Source organism: Cebus imitator, unplaced genomic scaffold, assembly GCF_001604975.1.
Source record: "Cebus imitator isolate Cc_AM_T3 unplaced genomic scaffold, Cebus_imitator-1.0 Scaffold195, whole genome shotgun sequence".
Taxonomy (NCBI): Eukaryota; Metazoa; Chordata; class Mammalia; order Primates; family Cebidae; genus Cebus; species Cebus imitator.
The window spans coordinates 706,628-734,035 of record NW_016107510.1 but is presented as its reverse complement, the minus strand read 5'-3'; positions in this window follow the sequence as shown (position 1 = coordinate 734,035).

Sequence of the window (27,408 nt, the reverse complement as noted above, 5' to 3'; positions counted from 1 at the left end):
AGAAATTATCTTTCTTAATGTATTCACCATTCCTTTATTACTCAACAAACAATTTTGAGTATCTACTATGTATTAGATAGTAGGTAAATAACAACGTCAACCTTAATCATGGCTCACATTTATGTAGTATTTTTATATGACAGACACTGTTCACGGGCTTTACATATATAACTCATTTAATTGTCATATAACACTGTAAGTTAGGGTTATTATACTTCCTATTTAAAGGTAAATAAACAAGCACAGAAAAATTCAGCAATTGCTAGAAGCCACACAGCTAGTAGGCAATAGAGATAGCATTTGAACACAGATATCCTGGCTCTAGAATGTAAGCCCCTGAACCATTATGCTATATGGCCAGTGTCACACTGCTGAGGTAGTCCCCATCTATCTCATGCCAGAAACTATGGTTTTAAACCTTGTATGAGGTATATTCACAGTGTATCAGAATCTAGAAGCTCTTACTTCCTTTTACAGCTGTCTAGAAGCAAAAATATCTGAATTAAGCTTAAATGTAAGAGTTTGTATGAATGGTTTTTTTTTCTAAAGTCACTGGTAATAAATATTACTAATGTGGATCAAACCCACTCTCTAAATCTCAGAAAATAGTATCTGGCCTGAGAAATCAGACATCAATACAGAGAGGTATGACAGAATGAATTCACCTCTCTCCACCCTGGAAGGCAATTTGCACAATGTCTAATAGGCTGTAAATATATGCACATTGTCTGATTTGGCAATTCAATTTTAGAAATATGTTCTGAAGAAATAATCTGAGAAATGTACAAATATCGGTAAAAAACATGTTCATCTGGAGCATGAATTAAGAATGTCAAACTTGAAATAACTGAAACGTGTAGCAAGAGGAAACTTCATATTCATAGAATATATATTAAACAGTGACGAAGAATGAATATATTTATATGTTCACAGAGAAAATGCTCACAATTTATTTTTTAAGTAGTTTAAAAAGAGTACATATAGTGTAATAACATTTTTTGTTTAAAGAATTACACATACGTGTAAGATAATTTTAAGAATCTGGAAGCATATATACCATGTTGTTCTCTCCACATTGTAGAGTTGTGGATGGGTAATTTTTATACTCTTTATTTTTATCGCTACTTCCAACATTACCTCAATTAACAATTTTTTTCTTAAAAAGCCACTTTCTTTAATAAAAGGCATATTAAATTTTCTTCCACAGAAGCCAGATCAGAAGTGGGTATTTTAGTATTTACTCGCTAGAATACAATTTTTTCCGAGTCATGATTCTGCAATCAAATACAAATCTATTTATTGTAAATTTACAACCACCAATTCCATAATAGATCTCTTCTCTATTTAAATTGTCAGAGTCTAATTTACAGGTAACTCTCCTTGCCTTTTTCCTTGAATAAATGAAAACAACAGGAATACAGATCTCTGTCCTGCTATTTGCCAGATAGATGATCTCAGAAGGAGTTACTTCATCTTTCTGATCTCAAGTTAGTTTCCTTATATGTGGGGATAAAAAATAATAAATAATTCAAATAAATTTAATAAGAGTTTAATAAGCTGTATGGAAGAGGTATTCTGTAAATTTAAAGTGTTACGTAAATGTTAACCCAGGATAGGTGATAGTATTTTGCCTGTTTTTCCCTGTCACTAACTCATTGTGAGACCTTGAGCAAGTCACTTAACCTCAATGTTTGTAAAGTTCTTCATCTTTCTTTAAAACGAAGAAATGAATGGTTCTGGAGACTTCTTGTTTTTGACTCTGTCATTCTATTATTTTGTGACTCTACTGGGCTGTTTGTGGGTCGTGACAGATGCTTGCAGAGCCCTAGAAAATGATATAAAAATTTAAATCATTGAGTTTGGCAGAAAACATGAGGCTGTCTTCAGTGCTGATGTAGTGATGGGTAGGATGGCTTTAAAAGAAATGCTCAGTCCTGGTTCCTCTGAATCATTTTCTCTCCAAGTGAGGACAAAGATGAAGAGTGAAGAGATGCTGCAGCAACTGTATACGTGGAAACTGACCCAGAGTAGACTCCCAAGGAGCCTGTTGGAGAAAGTCATGCCCGGAGGACAAACCCTGTCCCCTGGAGGCCTATTGCTGTCTTCCCAGAATGCTATGGCTGACTCTCCTGCACTGCCTGTCTTGGAAAGCCCTGTGATAAAACTGAGTGGTAATGACTCTTTAAATGTATTTATGGTAGCAAAAAAAAGTGCGTGTGAACGCTGAGCAGAAGAATGCTCCTGACCAGAGAAATGTGTTACTTATAGAAAATAACTTCTGGAAAAAACATGTCATTTTTCTCCCAGTGAAAGGTACAAAAATCTTCAGAAAAACAGAATATCAGAAGCACAAAGGTATTTAATGATCAGTTGATTCAGCTCAGTCTTCTATAAAGGTGGAAACTGAGTCCAAGTAGGAAGAGAGGGGAACAATAGGGAGATGAGTTACTCAATACCTACTGTTTTCCAATGCAGTGAAAGGTCTAATTTTTATTTTCTCTCTCTCTGTCTGTCTCTCTCTCTCTCTCTCACATGCACACACACACACACACACACACACACACACACACACATGCACCTGACATATATGCACTCATATATACACATACATACATATATACACATATATAATAGACACATTATATATAGTATACTTGTGCGTATAATACTGAGATATGTAAATAGAGTTCATATCAACTCATAAAATGGATATAAAACATTCTCTATTTCTTTAATAAGAAAGCAGAGATTAAGCTAGATTGAATGACTTCTCAAGGTCACAAATATAATTAGTAGAAGAGCTTGGGTCTTTTGTCCTTGACAATCAGAATCAGAGGAAAGAAAAACTTTTTTCCTTTTTTTTTTTTTTTCCAACTTAGAACATCCGGCCCAGGGATGAGTAAGCAGACACTAAGGTACTTTTTTAACTTCCTAAAGATATAACAACTTGGATGCCTCTAAGTATCAAGCCAGTTATTCCTTTATAGTCTTGCTTTCTATCCTGGCCACTGGCAAAGTGGCATTATTATCCTATGAGTCATCATGCTAATAAATATATCTAATTTGAAGATAACCCCTTCTTCACTTTGCAGAATGATTTAACCCTCCCTCCTCTTCATCTTTTTCCATTCCCAGCACCAGTCTCTCGTGTCTAAAAACAAAATGTCACTGAAGCCAGTTTCATGAAATGAGGAGAGGATGATAAGATCCTAAAATATTTCAAAACCATGACTTTAGAGTGGAACTTTTGGAGCTGTGTGAAATGACTTACAGAATGAGTGCCTTTGATAACAGAAGGGATGCAGGAAAGAGTATGTTCAAGTACATACTAGAGTTTGCAAAGAGACTGTCTTCTGAAAATTACTGGTAGTGGTCAAGGAGTGATATGGAAGGGAAGTGGTCAGGTAAGAATTCTACATTTTTTCAGTTCTTCTTCCAAGCTCCTGAAGCAATTTATACCTTGGTTTGTGATTGCATTTATCTCCCTGCCTTTTGGCTGTTTCTTTCATAACTGTATCTTCAAGGGCAAAGATTATTGATTAAAAAGATAATACTCAGGGACTAGCCCAGAGCTTGGCATAGAGAATATTTTTGCAAATATTTGCTTACTGGAAGAATAAGGTTCACAGAAGTAGAATTTCGGTGAGGTTGTTGAATGCTTTTTATCTGCATAGCATTTTGTCCTTCTCTCTCCAACCCTACAACAATTCTTCCCACTTTGAAAAATCCAAGTGGACGTAACCCTCATCCACAATGACTCCAGTGATGAGCTTCTGAACCAGGCCTAACCCGCAAGAGCTTGCTCCCACTAGGCTTCCCAGGTCAGGTAAATGTGTGATTCACGTCAGACCAATCAGGGCTTTCCCCTAACATTCTGCCAGCACACTTGGGAAAGTCTTTTTTTTTTTTTTCTTTTTCTGATTGCATATGCTCTAAAGACCAAGTAACTTGGAACCATCATGGGGCCTTTAGCTAATGAGAGAAAGGGACAGACAGAGAAAGAGGAGTATGTTACATGAACATTCAAAGGCTAACGGAGTTGAGAGGGAAAACCTTAGTGCCATTCTATAAACACCTGAATCCAGCTTTTACGTGAATCTTACCTCTTTGTCTTTCCAGATACAATAACCAATAAATTATCTTACCATTTTAATTGTTCTTTCACAATCAATCAAAAGAGACATTGCCAAGACAATAAATCATGTGACTTCTCAAAGTCCCTTTCCAAAGTTTAGATACTTTCATCCCATTAATGGAAAGGATGAGCTACTGGCTGACAAAAATTCAACATAAAAGTACCAACCAGGGGTTTCATGGGTCATCTATATTAAAGAAAAATTCATATTAATAAGAGGTGGTTTTTTTTCTAGTTTTGTTTTGGTTTTTTTGTTTTTTGTTTTGTTTTGTTTTTGTTTTTGTTTTAAACACAGTCTGGCCCTGTTGTCCAGGCCAGAGTGCAGTGGAGCAATCATAACTCACTGCAACCTCCATCTCCCGTGCTCAAGTGATCCTCCTACCTCAGCCTCCCAGGTAGCTGAAACTACAGGTGCCTGCCAACATACCCAGTTAATTTTTGTCCTTTTTGTCAATGTTGCCCAGGCTGGTCTTGAACTCCTGGTTTCAAGCAATCTACCTGCCTCAGCCTCCCAAAGTGTAGGAAGCCATTATGCTCAACTTTAATGAGAATTTTCTAGGCAGGCCTGTGAAGACAGTCTCAGCAAAAGCACTATTTTCCTCCAAAATTTCAAGTTCTGGCACATCTATTCAATCTCTCACCTGTTTGCCTTGTTACTGTTTCCTAGAACAGTCCGTGTATAATTGAATGATTATTAGGAGTGGACTCAGAAACCCTGGGCTTTATCATCTACTGTGCAGTACCGAACTGCAACCTTGAATAAAGTCACATTAATCTTTCCATGTCTCACATTCCTTATTGCTAACAAAGGAATAATAATAGCTATTTCATGGATAGTCACAGGAGTTAAATGAAATTAATTACATACAAATATAGAGGCCTGATGTCAGGCATAAAATATCATTTGTGTTTTTTCACTCTAGCAACTGAATTATGCAAATAATATTTACTGGATGCATACTATGAGCCTACTATGCTATTTTATTTAGTTTATGAAAAAATATTCAATGCACATTGATTGACACCTTCAGGTGGACAAAAAAGGAATATTCAACTACATTTTCCAGTAAAATTTCATCAAACAGTCTTCATTAGTTAATCTTGACTCTCTTTTCATATCCTTACAAGACAGATGGGCATCAGCTCCTGCCCTTTCTAAGTAATGTAATTCCCTCCAAATCTCTTCCCACTCTGGAGCTGTTTACCTTTGTGAAATTCTGATGGCTGAATCCTCACACTTATTATTCTGATCAGCCCATCAAAGGTTTTCATTTATATCCCTACTCTTTAGAATATAGAGGAAATTTATATAATATTATTTTTCACTTTCACAGTGATTTTTCTCACATCCTTCTCAAAGATTCCTACCATGGGTCTTTGAACCTAAGGTCCATAGTATGTCTTTTCCACAGCTCAGCTGGGATTTTGTTAATCATTACTGTTGGCTTATTAGAAAACAATGACAATATTCTTGCTGTCATAATTAAGTTATCAACATGATTGTTATTCTTTTTCAGGGTCTAGTTTAGATACTAAAGTCATGATCAAACCAAGGCTGCTGCTGCCCTTGTGATATTTACTTACCAATGGGGAAGAAATAAAACAAATAAATATATAGTCATATAATGTGTAACAATATATCAGGCATTAGTAAGCTTCAGGGAGCAAAATAAAGCAGGGTAAAAAAGTTAGCACTTTACATAGAGTGGTCATGGAAGGCATCATTAAAGAGGTGGCTTAAGCAGAGAGCCAAATGAAATGAAGTGAGAAGCCATATGATTATCTGGAGAGGAACATTCCAGGTGAAGAAAACAGCCGCGGACATGATTGAGGACCAGCAAGGAGGTCGTTAAGACTGAAGTAGAGCAAACAAGGGAAGAGTGGTAAGAAACAGCATATATGTCTGGTTTTAATGTAATTGTCCATTTATATATCTGTTTGCCACACACAATTCTAAACTCCTACTAAGCACAGCAGCATCTTCTGCTTCCACATTTCCAGTGCCCAGCATAATACCAACAAAGAGTGGATGCCAAAATGCTCACTAAATATTTATAATAAATGATACAGGCATGATTTAATTATTGGAAACTCTGTAAGTGATTGTCAGATTTGGAACCAAATAATACATTCTGGTTAAGCCAGATGTGACATGTTTTAAACACATGTAACTACAGAAACAATGTTGCATGGATAATAAATAACGAGTCTTATGTTTTGGTGTTTTTCCGTCAAATGAGATTACTCATGTGAAAAGCATTGAGGTGTTACAGAACTGCTAGTGGGCATATTTTTGTATGTGATTCCTAATTAATTTAATGTGCTAAATGTGCTAAGAATGTTATCTTATGACTTCTGTGACTGAGAAATGTAAAATACAAAAGAAAACAGCGATGAAGGGTTAGGAAGTGAATGAGGCAAATCCATTGTTGAATAACAAACATGGTAATTACACCAGCGACATCTTTGGCACTGAAATGACCAAATAAATTATTACTTATCTAATTATCTTGTTTTAACTAGATATTGCATAAAGATATTTTTCTGGACATACTAAGGAATAATCTTTTATATTTTTAGAAATTTTGAAGTTTTCAGCAATATTATAGTTAAATCTCAAAGTATCCTTCATGTTAAACGCTCAGAAAGGTGATATCACAGGACTAAAGTCACAGGTGTCAGGCAAGAACTTCAACTCAAGTCTTTTAATTCGCAATCTAGCATTCTTTCCACTTAAGAAGGATTCAGCCACTAATAAGAATCGAAGAATCATTTAGACAACAGCAAACATGGAATTAAAACTTCTAAAAGTGGCTAACTGTAGTTTTTTTAAAAAATGTCTGGGACAGGACAATTTTAAGTAGGAAATAGTCTTAATTTTATAATCACATTGAACTAGCCATGAAATATATAAACATATATTGCATGCAAAATATAACAATTTACTTTTATTCAGGATCTCAACAGAACAGAATAAAGGCCATTTATTTATTTTAGTTCATTTTGAGGACATTTTAATTTTTTTATCTAGGCTAGACTTTTATGAATTTGCATGATTCCTAAAAAAGAAGTTGCTGAAGGCTCTCTTTATGTAATATACATAATTTAAATCCCTATAATTATCAGACTATAGGAAAGAAATCATCATACAATGGAAATATACTCTTAGGACCACATGTAAAATTTTTCTTCAATTTAACATCCCTTCTTTTTACTAACAATGTCTTTTCTACTCTTGATATTATTTATGTTGATCACTTTTTATTGTTTGTAAGATATTAAATATCCAAAAATACAATGTAAACACAATGCAAATTAACTACATATAAAGATACACATCTTGTAAGAGATTTACAGCTCTATGAAGTATGTTAAATTTTCAATGCAGAACTTCTCAGATCTTCCCACAGTCATTCACTGACTCAGGAGAATATGGTAAAATTAGATCAGCTAATTAATACAGAAGAAAAATCAGCAAGGATGATGAGATATGCATTTCAAAGTAGAAAAAGTTTAATACCAAAGGATAAGAGCAGTCCTATAGAAAATTAGTGCCAATACAGAATATTTTTGCAAAAGTGGCCCTCTTAATTATCATGTTATAAAAGTCAAATGCAAACTAAAGTTTCTAATATTGTATTGTCACAGGATTATGCTGAAAAAAAGTTGCAACATGAAATCAATGCTCAATATACTCTTTGTCCTAATACTGAGCACATAGTTGCAATAATAATTTAGGCATTATTAAATGTAAGATAAAGTGTTTTCAAGGTTTAAAATTGTAGAAAACACACAGTGGCTACTTCGTGATTCCTTTATAAATCACCTCCAAAGCAAAAAAGGAACAAAAAACAAGAACACAAAATCCTTCTTCACCAAAACTACAGCAACTAGAATGTAAATAGCCTACATATGTAAACTACACATGCAGAATTCTACATACGTAGAATGTAAATACAGGGAAGAATGATAATTGAAAATTATAGGGTATGGAAATACAATGAGTGAGGATATCCATAGCTTTAGATCTCAAACAAACCCAGAAAATGTTATTTATCCAAAGTATGTGTCACATCTACGGAAACAAAGCTCATCAGAACAAAAGGTGAGTGGTAGGGAAAGTATATAGGTTTTAGTATGAGCTTCCATAAATCAATTTAAGCATAAAATCTAGATTCTTGGACAGCATGACAAAATGTAAAATATATGGAAAGCAATCTGTCAGTGAGGCATAGAAAAGAGATACATTTTATATTATCAACAGTACTAGAGTACAAATTTAAGACTAAGAAAATTCACTCATCCTTCTCATCCAGAATAGAACTTTTGTTGCTCCCTCACACTAATCACCTGAAAAACTCTCCTATTTAAAGACCGCATACTATAGAGCTATCGTCTATATGCCATAAGAGAAAAGGAGACAAAGGATAGGATTTTTGTAGCAGAAGAAAATCATAACAATATGTATCACTATGAATTTTTTTTCTTGACGGAGTCTCGCTCTGTCACCAAGTTGGAGTGCAGTGGCACAGTCTCAGCTCACAGCAACCTCAGCCTCCCAGGCTCAAACAATTCTCCTGCTTCAGCCTCCCAACTAGCAGGGACTACAGGCATGTAACCCCCATGCCCAGTTAATTTCTGTATTTTCAGTAGAGACGAGCTTTCACCATGTTGGCCTGGATGGTCTCGATCTCCTGACCTCGTGATCCACCCACCTCAGCCTCCCAAAGTGCTGGGATTACAGGCATGAGCCACTATGCCCTATCCACTATAAATTTTTACAACATAATATAGCAACAACTTTTATAAAACAGGAGCACAAAGGAGATCTAAAAGAGCTCAGGAATCTATGAAATGTAAACAGAAGATAAAGTGTTAGTATAAATAGCGCAGAAAAGAAGTGAAAGAAAAATTAAAGTCAAACTGGGCCAACAGGAAGTTTCTTTGAATTCCAAAAAACAGAAAAAAGTAAAGATAATATTTCCTAATAGAAGTATTAAAAAAGAAAGGAAGCAAAGGATGTAAGGAGGGAAAAAGAGAGGGTGGCAAGGAGGGAGGGAGCAAATGGAGAGAAGAAAGGAGGGAAGGAGAGAAGGGGGGAGGGAAACTATAAATGACAAAAAGAAAACAACAAAATCTACCTCTAGAAAATTCTAAACCTCTCTCGAACAAGTATTAGATGAAAGAAGAAATTTAAAGTAAAGCTGAAAATCATTTTTTAAATAGCCATAATTTATAGTCTACATTTATGAAATATAGCTAAAAAATGCTCATAGAAAAAAATCATAGCTTTAAAAACATGTCAAAAGAAAGAATAAATGAATCATCGGAGAATAATCATTATTTAATAATAATGAGTAATAACATACAATAAAATAAAAATAATAAGAGTAAAAACATGTAATTATTTCCATAAATGTGGCAAAGATGGGTTCATATAATTTAACACCCACTCTTGAAAATATCTCTTAATAAAATAGGAATAGGAGGACTTAGAGCCAGCATCTTAATTAAGGGGGTAACAATGGGGACTAGTTCTATAAAGTAAAAAGCTAATTGAGAATGTCTTTATCATCATTAGTCTTTAACACTGTGGAAAAATTAACCAATGCAATTAGGAAAAAAAAAAGAAGTATATAAACATTTAAAATATGGACTAAACGATTAGTTGTACACATAAAAAATTATTTTGTAGGAAATCCAGAGCATAGATAAGAAACTATTACCAAATAACTTACTATGGTATCTATATATAAAATTTATATACAGAAAATAATGAGCTTACTATGTGCCAATGAAACCATTAGATGAAAATATCTCCGTTTACAAAGTCGACAACATAAATTTCAAACTTAAGAAAACTCATGTTGATCAACATGAATACAACTTAAAAATGCTGATCATTGGCTCAGAAGTAGTAGACAAAAACATGAAAAGGTTTGTCATGATCTTGGATGAAAAATTCAAAATCCCATACTTCAGTTGTGCTTTAATCAACAAATGTAGTGTATTTTCAATTTTTAAAAAAGCAGCAGATGTACTTGGGAAATAGAAAGTAGAAAAACATTAGTATTTTATAAATAATAAACAACAATAATCCAGTATTTTTTAAATAAAGAAAGAGTGCTAAAAAGAATAATTCTGTCAGATATAAGACATGTTATAGAGCTGCAAAAATTTTAAAATGTGCTGTATTTAGTGAAAAGATCATTTCTGGCTCTTGTCTTAAAGTTAGCAGAGCCAATGATTATTGAGGAATTGGGTCACTTTCTTTCAACAATTATTTACTAAGCAGTAGTAAGCCCCATATCAGGCCCATGTTAAGCACTAAGAGATAAGAGTTTCATGATATATTCTTAGGTCACCTATCCTCACAAAGCCTATTACAGCTAGTGCTCGACTTACGACCACGACTGGCTCCGACAAACCGGTCGTAACACGATTTGGTTGTAAGTTGAGTAGGCTATATGCATGCGGAGATGGTAGTGCTGCCGGAAGCTGGCCCGCACTGTCGTACGCCCAGCTGGGCGACGTTTGCGCTGCCAGACACGGAGCAGTCATGGCTAGCGATTGTGGTCGTAAAGTCGAATGATCTTTAAGTTTCATAGGTCGTAAGTTGATCAATACCTGTATCTGTCTGTCTTTTTTAAACCTTGTGTTGCTGTTGTTTTGTTATTTGTTTGTTTTTAAGAGACAGGGTCTCGCCCTGTCACCCAGGCTGGAGTGTAGTGGAGGTTGAGTGCACTGCAGCCTCAACCTCTTAGGCTCAGGCAATCCTCCTGGCTCAGCCTCCCAAGTAGCTAGAACTCTGGGCATGCTTCATCATGCCTGACTAATGTACAGGTATTTTTATTTTTTATAAAGACAAAGTCTTATTATATTGTCCAGGTTGGTCTCAAGATTCTGGCCTCAAGCAATCCTCCCATTTTGGGATCCCAAAATGCTTCAGTTTTAGACATAAGCCACTGTGCCTAGCCCTTTTATGAGTTTTATAAAGTTGAAAAAGTCAATTACCAATTTTTTTAGCCTCTCATTGTAGGGGTAGCCAAGAGTCATCATTAGGGGAAGTACAATGGGATGTTCATGATAAGACATTTCTTTCCCAAATAAGAAAATGGTGAATGAGGAGAAGGCTCTCACCACCATTGCAGTCCTCTTGTTTTCTGATTTTGAATGCAGTCATGACTTCTGGATCTGTTACAGCCATCTTGAGAGCATGAGTGATAACACTATGGTAGAAAAGCTCAGGAAAGACCAGAAGGATAAAGAATTGTCCAGGTCCTTGTTAATATTGTCAAATAATTGAACCAAACCAGCAGCTAGCTATCTCCAAACTCATGTTATAAGAGAAAAATACTCCTATTTAGCTAAGCTACTGCTAGTAGGGCATCCTGTTATTTGAAGTGGAATGCATTCCTAATTGAAAAGATGAATGTAAAAAGCAATAAAAACTGGGCAGATACGGTTCCAGCTTTTACAGAGTTTAGCATAGTATAAGGAACATTAAAATACAACATTAAAAATTGATTCCAATTTTGTTACTAACCCTTGTTTAGACTTTGTCTCTCCCTGTCTATTGTTTAGAAATCATTTTTTTCCACCAATTTGTTTTGACTCATACAAACTCCATGAGTTAGCCTAAATGGTGTGTGTGTGTGTGTGTCTATGTATGTACATACATATATGCACTACTGTCATGGAACATTAAATTGAAAGAATGGGCAGGGAGTAATAAAGTGGATGTCTGTGCCCCTGGTGAAAATGGCATGGAGAAGGTTGTGTCTCTTAGGTTCTGATGGATGAATTCCAGTTCAGTAGTTAGTGGATAGCTAGAGAATTCACCACTGAATTTTGTGGAGGAAAAGACAGGGGCTGCCTTACATTTCACGTCTTCATTAAAATGGCATGAGTGAGTAGTTCTAACTTCAAGCTGGTTTTCCTTCACACATGACCTGAGGCTCCAACCAAGAAGCTATGGTTTCTTGACTCTCACTAGACAAAAGGTTTTGCCCCCAAGAACACAAGAACACTCACACATATGGGCAAAGCCAACCAGAATTCTCCGTGCAAAAGTCTCCTCACCATTCTTTGTCATGTTTATTAATTATCCTTTCATCAGTTGGAAGACAGTGGGCCCCCTGGAACGCCAAGCTGGCTGAGGTAGGCACCGCATTCATCACCGGACAACTGGTGGAGGCTGACATAATGTATACAGATCCAATTCCAGACAGAGATAACCTTCCGTGGCAAATGCTCACAGCCGTATGGTTTCCCAGACACCCAGTGCCTAAAAGACAGGTTGACCTTTTCAAGTTTAGCTTATCAAGATACATGTTCACCTCACCAGGAAAAAAAAAAAAAAAAAGGAACTTTCTGCCTGTGAGTTCAACACAAGAGGTTTCTGCCTTACCTGTGGATACACCATCCATCTTCAGATTTTTAGTATGAAGTGGAGCCAACAAGATACTGCCTTGTATATATAGCTCAAAATTTAATTCACTCACTTGCTAAAGCACATATAAAATGCGATCATATATTTGAAAAACCCTTGATAAACACTAAAATATTATATCTATACATGATATGAATATTAGGAGTCCTAATATAAAACAGTGATGGTGTTATGTCCTTGTTCAAAAAACATAAAAGCCTCCTATTTCCTACACAATTAAGTTTTAACTTCTAATCATTAAGAGAGAATGGTTATCCCCTTTCCCATGGTCTCTATAAAAAATATGGGGGTTCTTCAAGTCTACTTTCCAAAAGACAGTCATACTGAAGGCACATTTGCTGTCCTTCTCTAGTAAAGTAATTAATATAATTGGTGAAAACCATAACCAGAGAGTGAAGCCACCCCACTGATCAGTTGGCAACAGATCACGGAACCCAAGGGGAGATTTCTGCTTTTCTGCTCCAGCTTCATCTCCTACAAACAGATGGAGGGAAATCTGGGTCATGTGGCCTCAAGATATAGGCTTCACTCTTTTCTATCTGTTTTCAGAAAGTCCTATCTAAAAGTGGTCCCTTGCCCCATCTGGCTCTTCAACACAGAAACTTGAAAGTAAAAAGGGTGAGTAGGTGGAAATCAAGCACCAACCTACACTGAGGCCCCAACATCCTCAGGGCCCTCCAAAGTCCCTGCCTATGTTTCTAGCCCCATCTGTCCCACATCTCCATGGGTTTTCAATGCTGTGATCATGCTGCATTAGTCAACATCCCCAAGTCGTGCCTCTTCTTTCCTTCCCAGTGCCGTCATTTATGACGTTTCTTCAACTTAGAATTCTCCTCCTTCTATTTCTGCTTTTTGAGACTATGCGATTCACAATCCTAGTTGCACATTAGACTCACCTGTCAAATTTTGAAAAATGCAGTTTCAGAGCCTGTCCCCAGAGATTATGATTCAACAGGATCAGAGTGGGACCCAGGCACGGGGAAGGGGTGTGTGTGTGTGTGTGTGTGTTTGTGTGTGTGTGTGTGTATGTGTGTGTGAGTAAAGCTCTCCAGATTGTTTTAAGGTGGAGCTATACTTGAAAGCCACTGATTTGTCTTCCCTCAAGTCCTACTTCCTCTAGAAGGCCTTTCCAAAAATGCTTTTAGCCAAAAAAAAGTAACATCACTTATTACAGGTATTAAATGTTGACGTTTATTGACATATTCCATGTGACAGGCACTGTGTCAAGGGTTATTCACACAGTCAAGCTCTTTTAAAGGCAGGTATTAGTGTAGTCAATGAGAGCTGGGATCCAGATATCCTGGTTTGTTTCTTAGATCTTCCACTTACTAGTCATATGACATGGGTAAGTTATTTAACTTCTCTATGCCTCAGTTTCTTCACTTGTAAGTGAGAAAAATAATAGTTTCCATCTCATAGGGATGTGATGAGGATTAAATGAGTTAGTATTTACACAGGGCTTAGAAAAGAACATGGCATGAAGTAAACTACTATAGAAGGGTCTGTTGAAGAAATACATTTCATTATTTAAAGTTCACAAGAATCCTATGATACTGAGGTTATTATATCAATTTTATAGCTGGAGAAATTGAGGCAGTCTTATTTAGAATCTGTGCTTCTTAACCACAGTTAGGCTACTCCACACATAATGAATAGGAAGAGTTTCAGGCCAGGGACTGAAAAAGAAAAAAAAAAGCATAGAGAAAGGAACAGAGAAATAAAAGCAGAAAGCAGAAGTGGGAGAGAAGAAGCAGAAAACCTAAGATAAAAATTAGGGGAATGCATTATCAGTTTACTGGTTAAAGTCTGAAGAGAGGAAAGAGAAGTGTGGGAATGCCCAGGTTTCCACTGTAAGTGATGCATGGGTAACAATGGTATGATGAACTGACTTTGATCTTTCCTTCTCCAAAAGTTCTGTAACAGTGCAGGGTTACAATTACTCAGGGACTCTGTTGTTTTCAATAATAATTTGGGGAGAATACAAATATTCACCTGATTGGAGAAGGGAAAGGGTGTGCTTTACATAGTCTTTCCCAGAGCCACTTGAGGGAAAGAGCCCTGAAAGCATTGTGTAGGAGTGTGTCAGAGAGGAGCCTGAAATCCCATTTCTGATTGGGACATCCAGTCAGTGTCTAGTTTTGCTAATTAGTTCCTGAGCTATTGAGATAAAGTAAAGAGCACAGGGAGATGGTATCGTGATCCAATCTGGAAGACAGTCCCAAGATTCCAAGAGGCACAAAATGTATATCTCCTCTTTGCACCAGAGTCTCTCAAAGTGTAGATGTTAGGCTGGAGATGCAAGCTTGCTGGAGGCTATTACCTTGTGGAGCAAAGAGAACACTCATCAAAGGACTGTGTGCCCTGAGGCCACCAGCTGGAGGTTACCAGAAGACCAAGTGGAGCTTCCCAAGTGGCCATTAGATTTCCATAGAAAGATGGTCATGCACAGTGGCTCACTCCTATAACCCCAGCACTTTGGGAGGCCGAGGCAGGCAGATCACTTGAGGTCTGGATTTTGAGACCAGCCTGACTAACATGGTGAAACTCTCTGTCTACTAAAAATACACAAATTAGCCAGGTGTGGTGGTATGCACCTGTAATCCCAGCTACTTGAGAGGCTGAGGCAGGAGAATCGGTTGAACTGGGAGAGGCGGAGGTTTCAGTGAGTCAAGATTGCATCAGCGAGCCAAGACTGAGCAACGCCAGCCTGGGCAACAGAGCAAGATTCCATCTCAAAAGGAAAAAAATAGCATTTAGTACTCCATAAACAGAGACTCTAAAGCCTATAAAGTAGGCACTATTCGTATTTCTAAATTTGATATCTGATTTAACCAATGCCCAGATAGTTCAATATCTTCAGCCAGCTCATGCAGTTACCCAGAGACAGTCACTGCTAAACACGTCTTCTGATTCCTTATTTAGTGCTAACTTGTTTCATTCCTACTCTTCAAGTTGCCTTGTCTCCAGGTTGGAGCTACAGAAAGAATTTGGTAATTCACATTATTGCAGCAGCGTTCTAGAGCAGGTAGTTGGACAAGCAGAGCTGCATCCACTATCTAGAAACACTCTCCTCAAAGCTAATTCTAGGCTGTTGAGTATCTGGTCATTGCTACACCTCTCCATCATGCTGCATTACAAAATACAGCAGTGTGACTTACTTTCCTTTCAACACCAGCCACTATGATCCAAGTGGCAGTAAAGAATAGGCTCCCATCATGGCCATTGCTGTGAAAATGCCAGCAGCAGGTGCAGCTGGGATGGAGCTTATCAGGAAAAGGCAATGTGACCAGAAGTGGAACTTCAGTTCCAGAGTGATTATGTATAATTTCTGTGTTGAAAAATAAAGGAAATTTTATCATATTACATTACGCCCAAAACCATGGCTGTCTTCTGAGCCAGAGAACCAAAGAGAAAGCAGAAGCAGGATTTCCTCAGGCACCTAAGTATACCATTAGCCATGCATTGTTAAAATACCTGCAAGTCATCTTCTAGACTTCAGGAGGGTAGGAGAAAGGGGCCAAAGATGAGGGTGTGAGCCATCTTAGTGTTTCCATTTCTATCACTTATACTATCTTTGAGAAAACTTTGTAAACCAAAGCTATGTGGGAGGCTTAAGTAATCTGAAGCTGGAGCAAGATGCTGTTCCTGCTGCCACTGCTACCACTGTACACCAGGCCCACAAATTTTACTGAATAGTGGCACCAGTACTGCCGTGACTGGATATTGAATACCACTTCTACCATTGCCACTGTGGAATAAATTCTAAACTGCTGCTGCTTCTCTGTAGAATCTGGTTGGTCAAGGTTTAGTCACATATCCTGGTCCCCAGGTGGTTACCAGATTTAGCAAATAAAAATACAAAATGCACAGTTAAAAATTTCAGATAACAATAAAATTTTTTCAATGTATTTCCCATGTAATATTTGAAATATACTGAAAAACTGTTGTTTATTTGAAATTCACATGTAACTGAGTGTCCTTAATGTATCTGACAATCTTACCCGAAGGGACTAGCAGAAAGGAAAAGTGAGAGTCTGGCTTTTGATGTCTGGCACATAGGATGGTAAACCCAGACTTCCACAAAGATGCACACGATGATGAATTTTCCAAATATAGAAAAGAGTTTATTATGCTGTGCTGTCAATGATAGGTATATCTACTCTTCAAAGTCAAATTAATATGTCATCCCTTGTCATAAGCAATATAAAAAAAGACTTAGTTATTCTAACTTCTCAGGGACACATTTGTAACCCAAACACCTAGAGGATAGGATGAAGCAGGCAGCAAGCCATGTTCATGTTTGCTTCCCATGAAAACCTGTTTTTTTGCAGATGTGTTAAGTACAAGGCATTGGATATTTTACATATTTTTTAATGTCCAAGCCTGGGCTTCATCCAGGGATAAAAACATGCAGAGGGTACAGATGTAACTGGCTACAACTGCATCTGTGAACTCGACTGGGCTGTAGGGTTTCCTCAGCCATAGACCTTTTAAGGAATTTCATAGACAGAGAGTGTGGACGCCTTGAGTAGAGGCTGTAACTCAGGCTTTGATGAGACAGTTTCAATAAGCACCACATAACCATAGTGCTTCAGCAGGCCCAGAAGAAGCATGGCCTTAAGGAACCCTGCTCTAGTTTTGCGAGACAGGTGCTTCCACTAGACCCCAGGACTGTTGTCTGTGCCTGTGCTGCTGGATAGGAGCTATGCCTGGGAAGGGCCACGAGCCCCTCTGATATATAGCCCAAATAAAGGGGAGGCGTTATTGTCCTTGAAAGGCACCGTCTTCCAGATAACCAGAACTATGTGTCCCACGCCTGTGGGGCTTTGTTCTCAGCAGAGTGTCAGATGCTGTCCAGCCTTGGAATGTAGTTGCTCCATGCAACCAGTACCAGGTGGGAAAAGGAACCCTCACTGGGCCAATCTCCCAGGTCACCACAGGCTTCGAAGTCTCCCCAGGGCAATCCAATCATTCACCTCTGTCTTTTACACATCCCCTCCATCAATCTTTTCCAAACAGAAAAAAGGAAAATGATGTTTTCAAAGTGTTGCCCCTTCCTACCTGACACTTTTTCTAGACAGTTTCCAAAGGAGCCTCTTTTTAGAGCCCTCTTTTTTGTGCTGGATGGGGAAAGGAAAAATGTTTTCTAAAAGCCTCACTGTGATTTTATAAAAATGTTGAAGATCATTCTATTTAATAATATCCTCCCTACTCCATCCCCAACACGCACACTCAGACACTCATAGATACTACATCATTTGTTAGCTTACTTGTATTCACAAATATTTGTTAGGTATGTTTATCAAGAAGTGCCAAGTACTATGCTGAGCATGAATGATATAAAGATGAAAAAGATGAAGTGATCTTGGCCTGCACAGAGTTTTCTTCTTTATATACCCCACAGAAATAAGTATAAAGCTTTACATATAGTTCATTCAATTAAACTAGTATTTAATGAGTAATTTGAATTCATCAAGAGAATAAATTCACTATGATAATTAAATCTTATTAAGAAGATAGATGCCCTTCCTTCCTTCCTTCCTTCCTTCCTTCCTTCCTTCCTTCCTCCCTCCCTCCCTCTCTTTCTTCCTTCCTCCCTCCCTCCCTTCCTTCCAATACATATTTATGAAATGTTCACATTGTGTCAGGTGCTGTGCTGGAGGCTGGGTATCCAAGAATGAACAAACTCTCAGAGGAGTCGCTCCTGTAGTCGTAATTACAATCTAGTGTGGTAATACACATTAAAAGATCATCTCCAAAATGAAATTATAACTGCAAACTGTAGTAAATTATGATCATCTCTGTTGACTGAATGAATAAATGCTACTATGAAAGTATTCAACAGAGGAGACTGGTAAAACCTACAGGGCTGGAGAGCTTAGATTTAATTTGGCATATGACAGTATTACGGCCAAGTAGGGAAGAGGAGGGAAGTGGGGAGAGCCTATCATACACCAGGCACTGTGCTACAAATTAACAAATATTGTTTCAGCCTTTTGAGGTATTCATTATTATCTGCATTTCATGAGCAAAGAAACTGAGTCAGATATTTGAAGTAATTTGTTCACCATCAAAAGTAGTGGTAGAGCTTAGATCTGAAATCAGAACTGCTTGACTTCAGAATCTACGTTATTTTCATCACACCACATTCCCTCTCCCTACAATTACTAGGATGCCACTTTTCAGCAAATAGGCAAAACAGTAAACATGATAGTCTCATGTCCTAGCAGCCTGTGCTTTGCTCACTTGGTTCCACTTTGGCCTTTGTGTTCTTTAAACATGTTCCCATCTCAGGGCCTTGAACTTGTCTGTATGTTTTTGTAGCTCTGTCCCTCGCTTAGTCAAATGTTTGCTCAGTAGTGACCTCCTTAGAGAGGCCTTATCTGACCATATTCACGAAAATAGTGCCTGTCAGTCTGTTTACTCTCCTTTATTTTCCTTTATACCACTTATCACTATGTGACAATATATTAGATATTTGTTTGTTGGTTGTCACTTCCCCGTAAAATGTAAGCTCTAAGTAAGTTAGGGAATGCATAAAGCAGGGTCTTAGCAAAAGATGAACTCTACTATGATGGTTTAACTGAAAGGATTTAAAAAGAAAGGTGGACACTTTACAGTGGTATTTAGGTAGATTTAAAGAAAACAAAGAAAAATGTTGAGACATCTAGAAGTGTGGGGAAAAAAATGGAAGCCATTACCATCCCTAGGCTTAGTGGAGGGATAAGGGGAGGAAATACTGTTCCTGAAATCAGTTATTTCTGGAGCATAAAGGAGAGGCTGGCCAACAGCAGCTGTGGTCACAGAGGAGATAGCCAATGCTGGGGCATCTCTGAGCAGAGAGAAATCCCAGGCAAAATACTCCAATCTCTCGCCACTCCACCCCTGCATCTTTTGCATTTCCTATATCATTGGCTAAACCCAACTGGAATCCAGCCAGTGAAGTTACACAGGTGCGCTCTACAGTAATCCGACTCCGAAGCACACAGCGGGAAGAGAAGGTAGAGAATAAATCTGAGACTAGAAGCGAATAGGGAATAATCAAATATAAAGACTTCATTTGTTTCGTTTGCTTCGTTTTCCCACCATCTAGAATATTGCCTCCCATACTTTGAATGGTCAATAATGTGTGTGCATGAATTTTTTTTCAAATGCCCTGTGAATGAGAAAGACATGAGATGGACATCAGAACACCCAGGAGCAACACAGGTTTGGTTCAATGAGTATTTCTAACCAGGCGATGGTTGTGAGCATGGAATGGAAAACCATACCTGAAAGCTGCTTCTAAAAAGTGACTAGATTTCAGTTTGTTCAGTGTAAAACACTTCTGTAAAGTCTAAAGGTCATATAAATTGTGAAACACAGATCACACCTACAAATGTGAGGGAATGCCTTCTGCATGCAATATAAACCCACATCCACCCATTCAGTTGGTCTGAGCTGGTGTCCAGGTAGAAAGGAGAAGAAAGGAGTTGAGGTTAAGTGATCACGCTGGCTGGTATCTAAGCTGTGGATCATCAAGATGCAAGCAATGGAAATGCACTTAAATGTGCTAAATAACAAAAACAAGAATATATCGTGAGGATACAGGGCTATCTAAAGGGACCTAAAGGAAGGAGATATAGAAGGGACTACTATAATCACTCTTTTCACCTGTATAAGACTAGATGGTCTGTCAGTCTTTCAGCAAATATTCTGAACTCTTACTGTGTGCCAGGCACTAGGTTAGATTCTGAGGTAAATACAACGGAGTCTCATCTCTGCTTGCCTGGTCATATTTAAATATTCTCTTATTCTCTGTCTCTCTGTCTCTCTGTCTCTCTCTCTCTCTCTCTCTTTACCTCTCTTTCCCTGTCTCACTCCCCCACCCACTCTCTCATTGGCTTTACTTGGTTTCGTGCAGACAGCCTAAACTAGCGGCTCTTGCCCCTGACATGTCTTTATTGACTTTCGAAGGCTAGTGCCTGCATAAATATGAAGTTTCTGTGTTTTTATTTTAAGTTCCAAACAGAGAGAATCTAAGGAGCTAACTGGGGGTTCCTATGATCCATTCAAACCATCAAGCAGACCAGTGGTGATTCTCACCCATTCAGCACAGATAATAGAAGCATACTCAGTAAAGAGAACGTGAGCAGCCTCTCCAAGACAGAACTGGAGAGAGGAGACATTATTGGTACAATGGGACATCTCTTCTTCATCTCCACCCATTCAGCCTTCCCATGATTTCTTCATTTGTACACACCATGGAAAATGTGCAAGGACAGGATTTGAAAGAGGATATGGGAGGGTGCGTAGGTGAATATAATATTCTGGCTCTGGTTATGGATGCCCTGTGAGTGGAATGCACACCCTCTGAGGATTTATTCTTCCAGCTTGTTTGTAGAATGTCCACGCATAACTCATCAGATGACCTATCTACCCACAGACTCTGCCCTCTGGGTCTGTCACCAACAATAAACAGCATGATACATGACAAAATATGAAAAAAGAAAAGGCATTTGTGCCTCTGATTTAGTTCTGACTAAATGAGCAACTACAGTGAAGACATGCAGATCAAATGGAAATTCCTGACATTAGTCCATACTAATGAAAACATCTATGGTATAATGAAAGATACAAAAAAAAATTCTTTTAAAATGTAAAGCCCATAGAAAGATGAGATGATTCACAGTAACCTAAACATAAAGCAGTTTGGAATCTGAGTCATGTGGTACTCAATGAATTATCAATTCTTGCCGGTGGCAATAGTGGTAATGTTTAGAACATTTAAAATATTAACTTTAATTCATTTATGCCTTGCCTTGAAAAAGCTGGAGAGAGGCAGAAATTCAGAGAACAGCAGAATCACGTGTGATTGTGTCCATTTTACTGTTTTAGACCATTCAAGCTGCTACAACAAAGTACCAAAAACTAGGTAGTTTATAAATAACAGAAATTTACTTCTCTGTTCTGGAGTTCAGGAAGTACAAGATCAAGATGAGGGCAAATTCAGTGTCTGGTGACGGCTGTTCTCTTGCTCATATATGGTACCATTTCATTGTGTCCTCACCTGGTGAAACATGTGAACAAGCCCCTTTGGGCCTCTTTCATAATGGGATTGATCCCATTCTCATGGGATGAAAAGAGCCCTTATAACCTAATCACTTCCCAAAGGCCTTAGCTCCTAATATCATCTCCTTGGTGATTAGGTTTCAACATATGAATTTTGTAGGGACATAAATATTCAGGCCATAGTATCCACATAAAAAATTGCTCCCAAGATGCCTCTAACTGTGATAGGTGTCACTATGATAGGTGTTGTTAAGATTAGAGGAGTTAGAGCCATGGATGAACAGAATGGTCCATATGTTTCTTCATCTCTGAAAAGAAGCTTAACACAAACAAGAAGTGTATGATGGCACTGGAATCAAAGGGCTCCATGTGGTACTGAAAGGGCAACAGTGGCCCACCTGTTCCACCCCCACTCAGCCTGACCAGGAGAACCTTCAAGAGCTTCCAGAAGGCACTGGACACAAATATGTTTTATATGAGTTCCAAAGACTCACAGAACCAGTAGTGACCTTAGCCTTATCACCAACAGCTCCTTCATCTTATAGGTGAGAGAAATCTGGACTAAGAGTGGTAAAAGCATATCACCCAAGGTTATAGGTAGTCACAGGTCTGCCATGAGAGTTGAACACCCCCACTAGCATATGCCTTCTGCTAAGCAGAATTCTGGGCTGACCTCCAATGATTCTCATCTTTGTATAATCCGATTCCCTTTTGGTGTGGGTGGCACCTGAGATATCACTCTAATGATTATGTTATATTTTGTGGCAAAGAGATATTATCCTGGGTGAGCCTGATCTAATTAAAAAGCTGGCTTCTGGCTAGTGGCAGAAAATAAAGTCAGAGAGATGAGCTCTAGCTGGCCTGGAAGAAAACATCTACTTTGTGAACTCCCTGTGGGGACCATGTGGCAAGGAGCTGCCAGTGGCCTCCAGTAGTTGAGAGGAGTCCTTGGATGACAGCTAATAGGAAAATAGGAACCTCAGTCCTACAACTGTAAGCAAATGAATATTTCTAGCCAACAAGTTAGATTGGAAGAGGACCCAAGCTCCAGATGAGAACTAAAGCCCCAGCCAACACTTTGATATCAGACTGGTGCGATGTTAAGCAGAAAATCCAGCCATGCTGTGCTTGAACTTCTGATCTGCAGGAATTCAAAGATAATAAATGGGTTATGTTTTAAACTGCTAAGTTTGTGCTAATTTGTTATGCAGAAAAGTAAACTAATATACTCCCAAATGAATTTATCTGGGAAGGACTCTTTTGATTTCAAAGAACTGAAGCTTTATCAAACCAGCTTGAGCAGAATAGAAAATGGGAGGAAAGATAATTATTATAAAGGCAGAAACTGCATAGAATCCAAGGACGAAAACAGAATAAAAAATTGAATACTAAAAAAAATAAAAGTAAAAAACAACTAAAAAGAGTAAGCCTGAATTCTTGCAAAACTCTTACAACTGAATTAGTCACCTCATCTACCCACCTCACTGTGAACCCCATGTTCCAGACACATGAACTATTCAGTTATTTAAACTACTTCCCTGCCTCTATGCCAGGGTAATAAATACATTTTCTCTTGATGCCTACTTCATTTGACTGCCCATAGCTGTCTGTAGTGCTGCTCTGAGGAAGATCATGGGATTGATGTTTGGGATCAGCAAGAATGATGAATTAGGATAGCAGGTAGTGGCTGTGTACGCAAGGGAGTGGCTAATAGCATGTGCCCATCTATTTGCCAACCCAGTAGTCTGTCACTTTTTATTCTGTCTCTTCAGCCTGAAATTTCTCTTCCCTGCTAGCCCAAATTCTACTAATCATTCAAGGCTTCTCCAAGAAGCCAATCCTGATCACTCCTCACTCTGCTCATCCACAATTAGAATTATTTTCTCCCTCTTCCTGGTCCCAGAGTACTTACAGAAAGTATTTAAAGAAAGTACTTGAAGGAAAGTGCGTTAAATAAAAATACCTCAGTTTTCAAATGTAATACTGTTTGGGGTTGAATTATGTCCTCCACAAAGATATTTTGAAGTCCTAACTCCCAGTACCCCAAGACGTGATCTTATTTGGGAAATTGGGTCATTGCAGATGTCACTAGTTAAGACAAAGTTAACACTGGAGTAGGGTAGATCATTCATCCAATATGACTGTTGTCCTTACCAGTAAAGAAGGGACAGAGACAAGGCATCCTTATGGACTGGTGAACAAGTAAAGACAGGGACAGAGATTGCAGTTGTGCTGTCACAAGCCAAAGAAAGCTTGCGGCTACCAGAAGCTGGAAGAGGCAAGGAAGGATCCTCCTCTGGAAGCTCCAGAGGAAGCTTAACCCTGCTAACACCTTAATTTGAGGCTTCTATCCTCAAACTCTGATAAAATAAATGTCTCTTATTTTAAGCCACCCAGTGTGTGGTACTCTGTTATCGCAAGCCTAAAAAGCTAACACAGATACCCTATTGGTTTTTTTGTAAATTTCTGTATCTTTTATTAGAGTCTAAGGTCCCTGAACACAAAGTCTGTATTGTATTCACCTTATTTTCTTACATGATAGATATTTTCAGTAAATTTGAGACACATGGAAGGATTTATTAACACATTTGTTGATTTAGAAATATATATTGAGCATCTATTATGTGTCAGATAAAACTCTAGGCCCTTGGACATGCAGCAGGGTACAAAATCAATTTTTAAGATCCTGGCTTCAAGAAGCTTTTCAATGAATGAATTAAAGACCAAGTGATGGATAATGAACAACTATTACATCTTCCAATCTGGCCAGGATTGGTTCGGGTATCTGAAGTAAGCTAAATTTGCAGAATGAGTTTAATAGTTTAATGCATTCAGTTTCTAAGGTTAATGCAATGGCTCTTAGCAGGGGCAATTTTCATCCCCAGGGAATATTTAACATTGTCTGGAGACATTTTTGATTATTACAACCAGGAGAGAAGGCTACTGGCATCTAGCAAGTAGAGACCAGGGTTGCTGTTAAACATCCTACAATGCACAGGACAGACCCCACAGCAAACACACACACACAAAATTGCTGAAGTTGAGAAACCTTGAATTAGAGTATACAGGGAAACCTGGGAATAGGTAGGGAAGTGAATGAATCTGTATCATCTCCCATCAGCTAAGCACTGTGCTGAGATAGTTAGATATGTCACTGTACTTCATCTAATTTTATAGATGAAGAAACCAAGCCTCAAAGTTAAATAACTTTCCCAAGACTGAACATTTAGTAAGTGTTAATGCCAACATTAACCCAGGTCTGACTCCCAATGTTCCTCCACATCACAGCTGCTTTGTTCAGTACAACTTCCCTGACTTGAAATTGAATTGAAGTTGAACGCCAGGCGTGAGGACATTGAATCCCAATCAATAGACATAAAGGAGACTCCTGGGGCCATTGTTATACCGCCAGGCCTTCAAGAGTGCTCTGTGGGGACTATGGGTATCACGGAGTAGACAGCCCCATCTGGGGATCAGCTCAAAGTGGGGGTGGTGAGATTGAAGAGCTGACCCTCCCCTAAATTCCTGAGCCAGATAGAAACATAGGTAATGAAAGGCTATTCTCTAGTAATACAGGAGTTCCATAAACTAATGAGGACTATTGGGAAGTGGGAACAGGAGAGAAATATCTAAAATGAAATAACGAGAATATAAAAACTACAGCAAATAGAAAAAAATAGAGATGAGAAATATCTGAAAAGGGGGGGGCTAAAATACAGTTTATTTATTTGTCCATTCAACTGATATTTATGAAGCGCTACTTTGTGGTAAGTAATACCCAAACACTGGATTGTATGCTGGTGAACAAGTAGATGTAGCTCCCTGTTACCATGAATTACAGTCTGATAGAACACATCAAAACAATCCCATAATAGGGGTGTGTGTGTGTGTATATATATGTACACAGATTTAGTCTCAATTACATTTAGTGGCAGTTTGGAGAATCAAGACGCTATTATGTAACCTTGAGTTTACATGTTTTCTCAAATTATGCATCCTCTGTCAGCCTCTTTACATGCATTCTTCAAGGGTAACAGCATAATGATGATAATGATCTTCTTTCTTGTGTTCAAAAAGATTGCTTGGCAGCCTCTGATGAGACTTAAGCAGTAGGAGACAAAAGGAAAAAGAGGACTGGGTTTGGAGTGGCACATTAGAGGAAATTAGCTGGGAGGATTAAGGCTCTTCAGAAACAGAAAGGCTCTTTCTAGAGTGACCTAGTTGAAATGATTTAAATATATATCATATTTGGCACTCTAATAACTTAAAATCCTATTTTTCTTGTTGTTGTTACCATCTTCACATTCCCTTCCCACAGAGAGCTTCACAACAGGCAGTTCTAAAACAAGTGGCTACAGTGAATTACCAATTTTTCTGGGGAGGTCTCTGAGAAATCTTTGAAGTAGGTAAATTCTATCTTCAGGGTTCATTCATGCCCAATGCCTAGAAGAGTTCTAGCCCATAGCAATTACTCGAAAAATATTTGCTGAATAAATGAATGCTCTTTTCTTTCAGGACAACCTCCCATCCTTGCAAGGTATTCAGTACTTTCTCTTTCTTTGATGATTGTGGGGGTCACCCTTGTAGTTCCTGATACCAATCATCATTTACATAGTTGATGAGTACTTACTGTGTGTCAGACATTGTGCTACCAGATACTTCGAGACAGAAGTATGATTATAGTTACTGCTGTTATTGAGTTATTTATCATTATCACTATCACCTAGGAAATGATATGCACTCCTCAATGGAAAACATCCATTTTTTAAAAGTTAATATATTTTAGAAAGAGATTGTTTCTCTATTATTCTATCAACTCCTTTACCTCTGCTTCTTACTAGAAAGTCAGCTCCAAGGAAGCAAGAAACTTGCCTCTTTCATTTGCAGCTGTGTCATCACTGTGTGAACACAGTCTGGCATATAGCAGCTGTTCAATAATTACATATTGACAGAAAAAATAAATGAGTAAATTTGCAAATGCATAGAAAGGATTTTGGAAGTATATGGTGGGCAGGGAGCTTGGTAGATAGAAAGAAGGAAGAGAATATATCTCTTTACTTAATACACTTTTATATTTTTAAACATTCCGTAAGAAGCCTGTGTTATTTGTATTTTTTAATAAATAATAAGGTTTTGTAAAGATTTTAATAGCAAAATTAGATCAGTTTATACAAAGATTATAACTCAACTTTCTGCAGTTGAATTAAAGTCCTATTATATGAAGCAAACCACCCTCAACAAAAATCATAGGATAAAAACATTGGGTACACAAATAAGAAACAACAGAAAAAAAGCAAGAAGGAACCCAGACTGGATTTAGTCATTGCTATGGTCAGAGTGTTTGTGTGTCCTCCAGATTTATATGTTGATATCTAGAAGGTGGATCTTTTATGAAATAATTAGTTCATGGGGTGATGTCCTCATGAATTCAATTAGTGCCCTTTATAAAAGAGGGCCTTGTCCCTTACACCATATGAGGACACAGTTAGAAGACATGATCTATAAGCCAGAATTTAAACCCCCCCCCGCCCCCAGAGACTGGTGGTACCTTGATCTTGGACTTCCCAGCCTTCCAAGCTGTGAGCAATAAATTTCTGTTGTTCATAAGCCACCCAGTCTAAGATATTTTCTTAACCCAAACAGACTAAGACAGTCATCATCAACTAATAATTTTGTCATTTTTAGAAACTCTTGTTTAAACCTAGATGAATGGTTCCTTCTGAACTGCTTACAGAAGCTTCCAGAGCAAGAAGATGGTTAAAAATATGAC